Source organism: Rhipicephalus microplus, chromosome 5 (assembly GCF_043290135.1).
Source record: "Rhipicephalus microplus isolate Deutch F79 chromosome 5, USDA_Rmic, whole genome shotgun sequence".
Classification (NCBI taxonomy): domain Eukaryota; kingdom Metazoa; phylum Arthropoda; class Arachnida; order Ixodida; family Ixodidae; genus Rhipicephalus; species Rhipicephalus microplus.
Window position 1 is genome coordinate 139,847,794 of NC_134704.1, and position 14,486 is coordinate 139,862,279.

Below are 14,486 nucleotides of genomic sequence, written 5' to 3' on the forward strand. Positions count from 1 at the left end.
ATTTGCGAAAGGGAAAAGACGCAAGGCTCGGTGTCGGTGTCATGCATAGTGCTCGACTCAGCGACCGGGTAGCGCGACAGGCAGTCTGCGTCCTGATGTAGGCGTCCGGACTTGTACGTCACCGTAAAGGTATACTCTTGAAGTCGCAGAGCCCAGCGCCCAAGCCGGCCAGTAGGATCCATCAGTGACGTAAGACAACATAGCGCATGATGGTCAGTTATCACAGAGAAATTAGTGCCATATAAATATGGGCGGAACTTTGAGACTGCGCAAACAAGAGCAAGACATTCACGCTCCGTAATAGAATAGTTGCGCTCAGCAGCTGTGAGGAGGCGGCTAGCGTAGGCGACAACTCGGTCGTGTCCCCATGGGCGCTGGGCTAACACGGCTCCGATTCCGTGACCACTAGCATCGGTTCAAACTTCCGTCGGAGCGAATGGGTCAAAGTGAGACAATATGGGTGGAGTCGTCAGTAGCGTGATTAGGCGAGAGAAAGCAGCAGCTTGGTCGGTACGCCACGTAGATGTGACGTCTTTCTTTAGAAGCTCTGTGAGGGGTCGAGCGATGGTTGCGAAATATTTCACAAATCTTCTAAAATAGGTGCAAAGTCCTACGAAACGGTGAAACGTTCCCCGTCTTCACCACGAAGCTTCGCAGTGGCCGCACCATTCAGTCTTCAGCCATGGCTATCAATGACAACAGCCTGTCAGCGTCTCCATCTGTAGCGCCAGCCACTACTTACCTGACGATGCCCACCCCCCGTGATCCAGGTACATTCTCTACACAACCTGGGCTCGACGTCGACTACTGGCTCTGTATGTACGAGCGTGTTATCCAGCACCTCCATGAAATATGTTACGGAAAAGAAGAGACGCCGTAACGACGAGGCTGGGGATTAAATATATTCCAAACCAGCGGTAATGGCGTGCCTGGTTCACCAGTGATCGAGCCGAAACAACCCTTCGTCTTCCTCGTCAGGCATACACGCGCGTCGCCCCCTAGAGTATCAATATACATGCATGTAGCAATATTCTTAAAGTGGGGGGCAGTGTCACAAAACGAGCGCTCAAAAAAGGGCGCGCCGCCAAATTCTCGCGACGAAGCGCCGAGAGGTCAACGATAGACAAAAAAGAGAAAACAAGCATCCAAAGACTCCCCGGGCACGCGTCCTTCTCACCTCGGAAGCGTGGGTTCACCGACGAACCTCCTCTCATCGGCGGCTGAGCAAGCCCTCGAAATTTCTCGATGGAAAGGGGCGTGGTGATGCCGGGTTGAGTCATCCGTCACGGATGGCCCCCGTATCTTCTCGCCCTCTCCCCAGCCTTCGCTGCGTATCGCGCCGACGAAATGATGCGAACTTTCTGGAACCGCCTGCGGAAGGTATTTTACCGAGCAGCGGGAAGGGAGATCAGCAGAAGAAGGAAGTTAACGTCAGAGTGCGTAGGGTATCCCGCCACGTCTGTCGGTGAAGGTTTTGTCCTTAGTGGCAAAGCAGGAGAAGAAGAAAGTATGCGCCAGAGAGCATAGGGTGTTCCACCTTGTGGGCGAAGCCTTTTGTCTTCCGTGAAAAAGGAGTAGAAGAGGAGGATTTCCACCTGAGGGGTGACGACTCAGGCAAGAGTGTGTGTCTACCGCTATCGAGAAAAGACGCGTGGCAACAGCTGCGAGTGTGAAGCCGACGTGTTGCCGGTGAAGATGTTTGAAGCTTGGAGAGCGGCCAAGTGAAGACGTGAGGTTTCCTGGAAGAGAAACTTCGGGGGCAGTGGAACGCGAGGTTTCCTGGAAGAGAAACTTCGGGGGCAGCGGAACGACAACAACGCTGGATTTTGAGTGAGTGATTCTCGGAAGAGTATCATCCAGACTTTTGTTCCAAGGACTTTGGACTGAATAGGTTTTCTATCTCTTTAGTCTTTTTAGTGTCTTGGTTGTTCAATGCATGCGACTGCATTGTAGTGCATATTGTTGTCTGTGTCCGTTGTTGCGAGAGTGGATGATTGTACTGGGTAGTACATTGTTTGATTGGTGACACATTGTATTCAACTATTGTCGAGCGTGCATACTTGTGTATCGTTTTGATCTGCCATAAGTGAGAATATAAATTTGCTTTGTTTATCAAGTCTCGGCTCTGACTTGTTCTTTGGGCCACAGACGGCGTCCGCTGGCGCGCCAAATAGGACCACTTCTAAATTGTCCACGCTTTCGTGGTGCGGTTCGGGGGGCTGATACTTCGGGCCTTGGAATCAGCCCGGCGATCGTCTCCCGAATTAACGGGACCTGTGACAACAGTCCGGAGTTATAAGATGTGTCCCAAAGAATTACAGATGGAATAATGGTCTTTTAAATTCACTGAATACATCGCAGTTTTATGCAGAATATGTGGGCGATTTCACAAAGTAGTGCTTTCTGCTAAAAGAGACGTTACAATATTTACAAAAAATATTTCAATATATTCAAATTGTTGAACAATATATTAAGGTCCCTTAAGAAACGCCCAAAAATGCTGATATGTTATCGGTATATAATTTACACGTAAATATTTTTTCTAAGTAGCTAGCTACCTGCAAATATGTAGGCGTTTTTCCGGTTTGAAGGAACTGTTGCTTCGATCAAACGCCGCGTCACAAGCGGTAGTGGTTAATTTGCGTGGGAGAACTGTTCATAGTGATTCACCGACGTAGCCCACGTAATATTTTAACGTTATTCGTATGAATGTGTCAGTGTCTGGTCTACCACTTCATATTCACGTACAGTTTCATGAAACTTGGAGATACTTAACTGCCAGTAAAATCAATACGAGTGGGCTATTTAAACAAGTATACTTACCTGTGAACATCTGCAGCGCCGTTGCTACGATGCTGCATGAAGCTGGCGCAATTAACCTCAACTAGTTTTTGTGAGATGAAGCCCCGAAATTACTCCAAAGAAAACGTGGAATCGAAATACGCGAGGAGTTAGAGAGTATTCTACGGTCCTGCAGAGAACATTTTCAGCTAAAGCGCTTCAGAATACGTTTCCACCACGATAGACTTAAGGTTGTATGAAATCCCTGCTGTTAATAAAAACCTCGTGGTACCGGCTGTTCTTTTGTTTATTTGTCTTTCATATTGTTATTTTGTGAACTCTGAATCGGACGAAGCCGGGGGAAGACGCGAGTTCAGCGTTTGGCTAAGCGCCCCCTAGCAACACGCTCCGCGATATCACATGTTGGACCACACTCAGATAGGGTGCCAAGTAGGAATACGGAAAAAAGTAATACTTTTTATGCAGCCAGTGAAGAATTTTTTTCTCAATGTTAAAATGATTTTACTTAGTATTCGACCATGCAAACAAATGCAACTGACAAAATAGATTTACGGAGCTTTCGAAGTTAATCAATAAGCTTCAGGTAGCCGACAAGGGAAGGCATAACTTGGAGGGAATTGAGCAGGCTGTAAGAAGCAGCAGACACCTGAATGTTGCGACGGCAAGCTTGTGCATGGACATAAGGGAAAAGGAAGGCAACGTTATCACCAGCATAGATATGATAGGTGAGGTGGACTAGAAATTTTACAGTGAGCTGTACAGAAGCCAAAACAACCACGATGATATCGCAAGGAGCAACAATAGCGCAGAAGAATTCGACATCCTACCAGTAACGACTGGGGAAGCAAGGAAATCCCTAGGGAGAATTCATAGGCAAAGCGCTGGTGATTGAAAGGTAACAACGGGCCTGCTGAAAGATGGCAGAGAAATTGTGTTAGAAAAACTGTCCACCTTATATACTAAATGTCTCTGCATGGGAAGGGTACCAGAATCTTGGAAGAAGCCCGACATCACGTTATTCTATAAGAAAGCAGACGCCAAGGACTTGAAAAAATACAGGCCGATTAGCTTACTGTCCATTCTCTACGAATTATTTACAAAAATATTAGCTAATAGAATCAACGCTACATTAGACTTTAGTTAACCCAAGGGCCAAGCACGATTTTTTACAGGCTACTCTAAAATAGGCCATATTTATACTATCAATAAGCTAATAGAGAAAAGCACGTAATACAACCAATCCCTATACATATAGCCTTCATAGATAACGAGAAGGCGCTTGAATCAGTCGAGACATAATCAGTTCATCAGACACTACGGAATCATGCCATCGACAAACCATACGTAACCATACTGGAAGAACTATGCGGTGGCTCTACAGCCATCATAGTTTTTCATAAGGAGAATGACTGAATCACAATAAAGAAAGGTGTAAAGTAGGGAGACACGATCTCTACATTGATATCTACCGCGTACCGAGAGGAGTTTTTTAGGGCCCTAGATTGAGAAGAGTTAGTGAAAAATGGAGACATTTTAGTAACTTGCGATTCGCTGACGACATTGCCTTGAAGAGTAACTAGGGGGACGAATCACATCGTATGATCTCTTAAGTGGACACAGAAAGGAGAAAGGTAGGTCTGAAAAGTAGCATGCAAAAAACTAAAATAATGGGCAGCAACTTGCTGCACAAAACACCGCTTTGCGATAAGTGGAAAGATGCTGGAACCTGTAAAAGAATATGTCTACTTACTACAGGTAGTAACCATGGAGCTAAAGAATAAGGGTGAAATAACAAGAAGAATAAGGATGGGGTGAATCCATTCCGTAAGCATTCTCAAATCATGAATGGTAATCTGCCACTAAACCTCAAGAGGAATGCATATAACTGCTGCATCTTGCCGGTATTTACCTACAGACAGAAGCCTGGAGTCTTACAACAATGATTCAGCTTAAAACCAGGTTGAAGCAACGAGCGATGGATAGCGCAATGATAGGTGCTACTTTAAGAGTCAAGCAGTTAGTAGAGTTGGTCAGGGAAAAAGCAGGAGGGATTCCATACAACAGCAGGAATTCTATAGAACCTTAAGTCTATCGTGGTGGAAACGTATTCTGAAGTGCTTTAGCTTAAGATGTTCTCTGCACGACCGTACAATACTCTCTAACTCCTCGCGTATTTTGATTCCACGTTTTCTTTGAAGTAATTTCGGGGCTTCATCTCACAAAAACTAGTTGAGGGTAATTGCGCCAGCTTCATGCAGCATCGTAGCAACGGCGCTGCAGATGTTGCACAGGTAAGTATACTTGTTTAAATAGCCCACTTGGAAATTGATTTTACTTGCAGTTGAGTATCTCCAAGTTTCATGAAACTGTACGTGAATATGAAGTGGTAGACCAGACACTGACACATTTAGGCGAATAACGTTAAATTAATACGCGGGCTACGTCGGTGAATCACTATGAACAATTCTCCCACGCAAATTAAACACCACCGCTTGTCACGCGGCGTTTGATTGGAGCAACAGTTCCTGCAAATCGGAAATACGCCTACATATTTGCAGGTGTCTAGCTACTTAGAAGAAATATTTACGTGAAAATTATATACCGATAACATATCAGCATTTTTCGAGCTTTTTGTATGGGACCTTATTATATTGTTCAACAATTTGGACATATTGAAAGATTTTTCTTGTAAATAATGTAACGTCTCTTTTAGCAGAAAGCACTACTTTGTGAAATCGCCCACATAATCTGCATAAAACTGCGATGTTCTTAGTGAATTTAAAAGACCATAATTACATCTGTAATTAATTGGGACACATCTTATAACTCCGGACTGTACTCCAAGATGTAAAGAAAGTTAGGGTAACTAGCGTAAAGCCGTTAAGAACCGATTTCTAGGCGTAAGCGGTGAAAACAAAAAATACATCACTGTCATGCACCACCATTTTCGCAGTGAATCTTCCGTTTGGAGGTAAGTTTGCCCATCAGATTATCGCAACAGCTCACATATTTTTTCTAGTGGCGTAAACAGCTGCCTTTTACTTTGGTAGATTTGCACCTCAACAATGAGCAATGATGACTGCTGTATATATCGCGTATATATTCGCGCGCAGTAGGCACAGAAAAAGGCGATACTCGGTCGCCGAGGAAATGAGCCCTTATCGTGACGTCACTTCACCCCGACTGCCACGCCGCCAGTGTTTGTTCTCGGGCTAATAGGAATCTCTCTCCGTGGCGTCCACACCCCCAATGCGCAGGCGCGTCTCCTCTCCTATGCTCTCCTTCTCTCTCAGGCGACGCCGACGCAGGCAGCTTGTGCTAGCGCACTTTTTGACTGAAAAAATTGACAGCTCGCGCTTCACAATCGTTCACTGGCTTTTATCTGAAGTATTTGTTGCACCTAGTCACCTTTAAGCGATGGCCCTGCAGATAAGCAAATTGTGAAAGGCTTATGCTGGCTTGATTTCCGAGTGCAGCAAACATCACTTCGAAAGGTCAACAAACTGTGTCGACAACCACATCCATTTAGAATGAGAGACCATGATTCGAGCTTTATTTGTCTGGCAAGAAACCTTGATTTGCTGAAGAATTTAAAATTATTAAATGCAAAGGCTTCAAAATGTGGTGGCTGGTGGTTTTTACATCTATAGCGTATATGTATATTTGTCATTTGTCTGGTGATGTAGTATTTTTTTCTACCTACAAGATGTGTGCATTCTCTCAGGCTTTACAAAGACTATGGGTGTACATAGTAGAGAAAGTTTAAGGGCAAGAAATTGACATCAGCATAACCCTGCCGTTTTGCGCCTAAATTGCTCTATAAATGTCAAAGAAAAGTGTTATCTTGCACTTCTAAATTTATTACCTAGCCTTTTTGTGAAGAAATAAAAGAAAAGCGCTGTTCTCTTGTTAATATTTATTAATGTGTCATTGTAGTTAGCAACCGTGGCGTTAACACAGGATTATATGTTGTTATGATAATCCATTTGAAAGAAACAAGTTTGTTTATTTAGAAGGACGGAAGCCACCCTAACCACTTCTTTGGTCCATGTCGCTCTGGTCACGATGGCGTTTAGTTATAGATTACGAAATAGAAGACAACAAAAATCTGGCCACAGCGTTCATGTTTTGTTCTTTGTTAAAGTGCTATGACTGAAATCACGATAGTGTTATTTTTTGCTTTCCAGAGATTACCGTAAGCGAAATCGACTCTGAAGGATCATTGACCAGTGTTTAAACGGACTTTTATTGAGAGTGGTTAGCAAGTGACTATTTGTTTATGTTTGTTGTTTATACTTACTTTTTGTTAAAACTTGTTCCTTGGAACGTATTTCTGGATTGTCTCATACGGTGCGATGTGAAGGCTTCATAGAGAGAGAGGAAACTTTATTAGATCTTGGCCGGCAGCTTGGTCTTGGTGACCTCAGATGGCGGCGCTGAGTCCCTGAACTCGGGCGGCATCTTCGGCATGCCGGACAGCCCAGAGCGGGTCGTTGAGCTCCGAGCTTCTGAGCGCCGCCTCCCAGCGGCGGCGTCGCCGACGGAGAAGGTCCCCCGCGGCTCCCGCAGACGGGACGGCGGCGGGAACGAGTGAGCTCGAGGCTTCCTGTTGCCTGGTATTGGCAGCCGCCTTAGGCGCATCGCGAACGGCGGCCGTTTCTCGACCATTGTTATCGGCGCATTCCCAGAGCATGTGGCGCAGCGTTGCTCTGTGCCCGCATGCTTTACATAGATCGGTAATGTGTAAGTGCGGGTAGCAGTGGCGTAAGACGACCGGGCTGGGGTAAGAGTGGGTTTGTAGTAAGCGATAGCTTACGGCATCGTGTCTGTTTAATTTGTCATGCGGTTGCGGGAACTTTCGCCTTTCCAGTCTGTAGTGTTGCGTAATATCTCGGAACGTGATGAGACGATCACCCCACGACCATTGTGGTCTGTGTTGTCGCTGCGTGTCTGTCAAAGTGTCTCGATCCGGCAGATCAGAAGCCCCGTTCTCGGGAGCGGTGGCGGCGGCCACGGAATGTGCCGCGGCTCGGCGAGTGAGACCTCGAGCCGCGGCGTGGGCCGCCTCGTTGCCCGGAAGCGGGAGATCGGTGTGTGCCGGGGTCCAAAGGAGGAAGACTGTTAAATTTTGTTGTGGCGATCGCGACGCTGAGTCACCATCACCGCACATCTTAAGGATGCGGGCCGCTTCCCGCGAGACGCGACCGCGCGCGATGCCGCGGATTGCTGCCTGCGAGTCGCTGATTACGATCGTAGCGTTCGGCACCGTGGCGATTGCTAGGGCTATCGCGGCTTCTTCGGCCGCCTCCGTATGTCCCGTGGTCACCGTGGCGCTCACGAGGCATTTGCCCGCACGGTCAACGACCGCAGCGGCGTGTGCGTGTCTCCCGTCCCCATATCTCGCGGCATCTACGTACACAACTTCGTCGCTAGTGCCGTACTTCTTTTGAAGGTCACTAGCTCGCTGGTTACGGCGCCCGACGTGGTGCGTCGGGTGCATATTCTTAGGAAGCGGCGGAACAATTAGGCGGTCGCGAACCGAGGCAGGAACATCCGCTTTTTCTCCCTGCTGAGTGTGGTACCGGATGCCAAGTGACTCGAGGATGTGTCGACCCGTCTTAGACCCCGACAAGCGTTCGTTTTGCGAAACGACATGGGCCTCAATTAACTCGTCGAGTGAGTTGTGCAGTCCAAGTTCTAGTAACTTTTCAGTGCTCGCATTCAGTGGAACTCCAATTGCTCTCTTGAAAGCCTTTCGTATTATACATTCGATCTTGTTTTTTTCTGAGCCTAGCCATTTGAGGTAGGGGGCAACGTATGTTATACGGCTTATTGCGTACGCCTGCACTAGACGGATCGCGCAGTGTTCGCGCATACCAGTACGTCTGTTCGTGATACGACGTAGGAGTCGGATCGTGTCGTCTACCGAACGACGTAGTCTTCGCACCGTCTCACCATTATGGCTGTTTGCCTGCAGGTGTAACCCCAGAATTCTAATTTTGTCTACGTGTGGAATGGGAGTGCCATCTGCCAATAGAACGCTTATTTTGTAGCACTCCCTTTCCTCGTCGCGCGGGGTTTTGCGACCTCTACTTGTAGGTTTGTAGATTAGAAGTTCCGACTTGGTTGCCAAGCATTCGAGGCCCGTTCCTCGCAAGTACTCCTGAACTTCGTCTACACCTGCCTGGAGCGTACGCTCGACGTGACCGTCACAACCTCCGCCGGGAACCCAGAGGGTGATGTCATCCGCGTAGATACTGTGATACAATCCTTGTATGCCTAATAATTTCTCGGGTAGCCCCAATAGAACTAAATTAAAGAGTAATGGTGAAATTACTGAGCCTTGTGGCGTGCCCCTCGAGCCCATCTCAAATTCTTGCAGTTCCACATCTCCAACGACGACGCGTACGCGTCTGCCGGCAAGGAAGTCACGTATGTAATTATATGTTTTTTGTCCTAGTCCTAATGTTTGAACTCTGTTTAAAATTGCTTCGTGTTTAACGCTGTCGAAGGCCTTTTTAATATCTAGGCCAAGGATCGCCTTGGTTGAGCTGGTAATGTCATCAACAATGTGGTGCATCAGCTGAAGCAACGCGTCTTGTGCGGAGAGATTGTGGCGGAATCCTAGCATGGTGTGCGGAAATACATCGCGGACTTCGAGAAAGTCAGTCGCGCGTTTGAGGACTGCGTGGTCCAGGACTTTTCCTACACAAGACGTGAGCGAAACTGGCCTTAGATTATCAAGCGCAACCTGCTTGCCCGGTTTAGGAATCATGATAACTCGAGCTCTTTTCCACGCTTCAGGAAGGGAACCGCGTTGCCAGCACTCGTTGATATAAGTCACAAATCGGGAGATTGACTCGTAATCTAAGTTGCGGAGAGCCTTGTTCGAAACCCGGTCCAGGCCGGGCGCCGATCGGGTGTTTAGTTCAAAAAGGACTGCCCGAATTTCCGCTTCGCTAAATTCGGCGTCTAGTTGCTCATTAGCAACGCCGTCATAATCTGGGTGTTGGACGCTCTCTGCCGACTTAAAGTAACGGTCACGTATTGCACCGAGCAGGTCATCGCCTTTATGATCATTCACAAGTCTCCGAGTTTTATGGCCTTGTGCGGCACGAGTATCTTCCGGATCCAATAGGTGCCGGAAAAGGCGCCAAGCACTCGCCCTGCGCATCTGTCGCTCGAGGCCGTTGCACAGGTCTTCCCATTGTGACCTACAGACTTGGAACGCATGTTCCTCAATTTCTCTGTCTAACCGTGCTATGCGTTTCCTCAACGCCCGGTTATGTCTTTGGCGTTTCCACCTCTTGAGTAGGGCTTGCTTTGCTTCCCACATGTGTAGGAGCCTGCCGTCGATTACTTCGAGCTTCGCTTCGGGCGGGATGTGGCACGTTACCGCGTCTACGTCCCGATTGAGCGTCGCGGTCCACTCGTCTATATCCGTGATCGGCTCGTCGCCCCGCCCGCCTTCTGCTCTCTTTTTGCGGAACGCGTCCCACTGCACTAATTTGAGTTTACGGCCTGTGCTTTCAGAGTATGTTCTACGAACGCTCGGGCCCGTGTCTACCGTAATCTCTATCAGAGAGTGGTCACTCCCTAAGTCCTCCTGCGTGTTTTGCCAAGACGCCGCTGTGGCATTCGACACGAACGCGAGGTCCGGTAGCGTGTCTGCGCTCACGCTGTTACCCCGGCGCGTCGGATCGGCGGGGTTCGCGATCAGTTCAAGCCGTTGGTCTTGCGAGTCTTCCCAAAGGTGTTTGCCCTTGAGCGTTTCACGCGTGTATCCCCAGGCCCCATGGGGCGCATTAAAATCACCCGCAATTAGCAGAGGTGCGCCGTTGGCGGCCGTGCTTGCTCTCCGGAGCATCTCCCCAAATCGGTGCTGTAGCGTGGGTTTACTGTAGACGTTAAGTACAAACAGGCCTCGGCCGCGCTTAGGAATTAATTCTACAAAAACGTGCGGTATCCTTACGCACTCAAGTTCGCGCTGCGCCACCGTGATGTTACGTCTAACTAGCACGGCGGCAACCGGCGCCGGACGCGGCGGGGGCGACGGCAGCGACCGCGGTCGCGCCGACGACGAGAGCGGATCGCCCCGCCCTCGGCGACCCGCGGCCGCCCCCGGCGCCCCACCACGCGCCGAGCGCTGTGTAGCACGTTTTTCTTTCCGCCTGTTGTCCGCCGCGGCCGCATTTATGGCTTTGTAACCAGCTAGTTTTGCCGGATAATTTGTTTCCTGCAAAAGGATAATGTCCGGTTTCGTCTCACGGCTTCGAATAAATTGCTCGAGATTTCCCCGCTTCCTCCTATATCCCCGGCAGTTCCACTGCCAGATCGTGTACTGTTGTTTGTGAGTGTTAGTGTGAGTGTGCGCGTGTCTAGCCATGGTGATGCTTGTGTTTAATTTAGCCCATCGCCGTCGAGGCGACTGGGGTGCGGCTGAATCTGCGGCTCGGCGTCTGGCAGCGCGTTCTGCTGCTGCTGACTCTGTTGCTGTCTAGCGTAGGGCTTACTCACCGTTCTAATCGGTCTGCCCGCAGATGGCGGGAGTCGCGCTTCAATGTTTTCTATGCGCGCCGTGTGCGCGGTGAGCATTTGTGTCATTTGTTCAGAGAGCTTAGCTATCGCACTATTGAACATGTCATTCATCTGTGCCACCTGTTTAGCAAAACGTTCATCGAGGCTGGTCTCGATAGTATCGATTTGTTTCTGTAGCTTATCATAACGGCCAAATCGCTGTGTGAATTCGTGCCTGGCAGGATCCAGTGCTATCCTTTTCGCGATACACGGGCGGTCTTCGCGTCCGCCTGCCCCCTCTCCCGAACTGCTCTCGTCATCCGTGCCCATCCCCGCCGCCTCGGGTCTCGACGGAGTCGAAGACCGAGGCGTCGGTGGTGGCGGCGCCGTCGACTGTTGCTGCGGTTGATGCATTCGTGGAGCCTCTCCTTTCAATTTGGAATTTTCCGCTCTAAGGGCGGCGTTCTCGCGTTTCAGCTCTGAAATTATCGATTGTAATGGTCCTAGGCGTTGTTCTAGCGCTCGCTCTACCGCTAGCTTGAGCTCGCTCCCACCGCCGCCACCGACGGCGAGACCGCCAGGACGTCCCGCCGAAACAACGCCGCCGGCGCGAAAGGCGGCTACATTCGCCCATCTCACCTGCTGCCATGTGCCCATGGGTCCTTGTTGTTGCGGCTGCCGCCACGTCTGATGCTGCTGACTTTGTTGGGTGCCTTGGTTGACAGCTGCGGCGCCCGAAACGGCGCCACCGCGCGTCTTCGACATGCTTCTCGGCCTTGGTGTCCGGCTGCGAGAGCGGGACCGGGATTTACCGCCGCCGCCTCTCGCGTCTCGGCTTGTCGAGCGTCCTCTTCGGGTGGCGTTGGATGAATGACTGTCAAACGCCGGATAATGATTGTAGTAACCTCCGTTGCCTTCGGTGCTAATGCCGCTGTTGTAGATGCTGTCGGACGCTGCGGCCACTTGCTCTTTTTCACGCCGCTTTCGCTCTAGGCGGCGACGCTTGACTATGTAAGGAGTCTTGTATCTCGCCTTGCAGACGCGGTCACCCGTGAGATGATCCTTGCCACACAGTTGACACCGCGGCTCGCAGCGATGGTCAGACGGTGGGTTACTCCTTCCGCAGCCACAGCAAATCTTGTCGGCACGGTTGGGACACACGTCGGAGCGATGGCCCAGCCTCCCGCACGCGTAGCACACGTCAATGTGCTTTCTGTAGAGGGAGCATCTCACAAGCATAGGTCCATAGTATACGTGTCTGGGAACATGGAAACCGTCGAACAATACGATGATGTTGTCCGTGGTGCCCATTCGCTTGGCATGCAGCACGCCGGGGTTGCGCTGCGTCACTAGGTTGTTAACAATGTCCTCCGGGCTCTCGTCTTTGGAAATGTTCCTAATCAGGCCCTTGGAAGTGTTCTCCGGGGCGGCCTGATAGGCGTTCGCCTCGAACTCTCGGTTCCCGATGCAAAGCTTGCTGATGGCTCCGTAGCGTTTGGCTCTGTCCGCGGACGGAGTGCTGAGCACCACGACGTTCTGTTTAACGTTGAGGCAGATGCTGTTCTCTCTAGCCGCTTCTCTACCGATACCTGCCGCGTTACGAAGGCAGCAGTAAATGCGATCTATCTTGTATTCAGCCCCGTTGAATCCGCCGCGGGGGCGCACAATGATCCTGTAGTCATCGGGCGGTAGCTCTGGCATTCGGCTCGCCTTGGCGAGGTGCTGCAAGTAACGAGCACACTTCTTTTTATTCTGCGCCGCTGTGGCAGTATCCGGGGCAATCCCTGTAGTCTCCGCGGCAGCCGCCTGTTGCTGCGTCTCCGTCTTCTGGTCTTGCGCTGACTCGGACGCGCCGTCGGCCTGTTTCGTTCTCTTTACGCTGCACCATCCTGCTCCCTCGCCGAAATCTTCCGGCCGAATGTCCTCTCCTTCTACCTCTACGACATCCATTTAGCCCTGGCAAAGGCCTTGTACGCTGCCGTCGGGGATCGGGAGCTCCGAGGAGGTCCGGCGACACGTTAGGCTTGCAGGCCCCACCGCCGCAGCGGCCGGCCTATGGCGTCGTGCGCAGAGACGCTGGACTTGGCGTTCTTGCTTTCGTGGTGGAATAAAAGGCGCCAATAAGTGGCTAAAAAGTGGTCCCACCTGGCAAAACTTGGTGTCAGGGAAGTCCTTGAAACTGCCGCCGATCGATGGTGAGAAGCGTTTTCCACGATAAATTCGACAATCCACCAAAAACATAGGAAAGTTGCGGAGCCGCCGCGCAACACGTCCGCACTCCGTGGCCCCCTAGCGGTGTCCCCCCCTGAAGGCTTCATAAGAAAATTTTACCTATCAAGTCTAAACATTACGTAAGAGGCACCCGCCTGTGCGTTGGAAACAGACTACTTTAGCCTAGTACAAAGACTAAAAGTTTTGAAAAGGAACCATGCATAAGAAAACATTGAAGATATATCTATTCTCTCTTTCATGCATACACACCAAAACAGGCCCTATAAGAGTGCATACTTGAATTAAAACATTGTCGTGCCTCTAGTACTGCAATCTTAAACGGCAAAAAAATATTACACTGGCATGGGAGCTTACTCATGCTTCTTTGCAAAGAGATGGCCGTAAAAATTTTGTTGCAGTTTTTACCGACATGTGCATGCGATTATACTTTATAGAGGCGTGAATATTTGGAGAAGCAAATATAGCTCGAAATGCGTTGTATTTTCAGACCGCATATCTTATTGGCAAGCTGTTGTGATCGATTGGGCGTTGGTTGTTTTCTTCACTATGCTTTTGCAGGGAGAAATTAAAGGCACCGATATCACGCTGAATGCTGAATACGTTTATGACACCCCTCCTCACTTTCATCGAAGTACTCCATCGGTAGCACTAGTATAAAATGAGTCCCTGAAACAATATTGGCTGAGAACAACTGTCTTTGTGGGTAAGTTGTTACACCCACTGTTCATTTCTTCAGTTTGAAGATGTTCTTGACGACATTTATAAATAAAGCTGTTCCAAAAATTGTTAAGCTACAGGCCAAAGACAAAAGAACATGCTTTGCGTTTGCCAGCGAAGCTGCAGGAGCTCTCGAAGTGAAGCGCTGTAGCCATTTAATGAATCCCCCGGGTGAATATACGTTGAACTGCAACACTTTTAGTTGTGATCGATCTAAC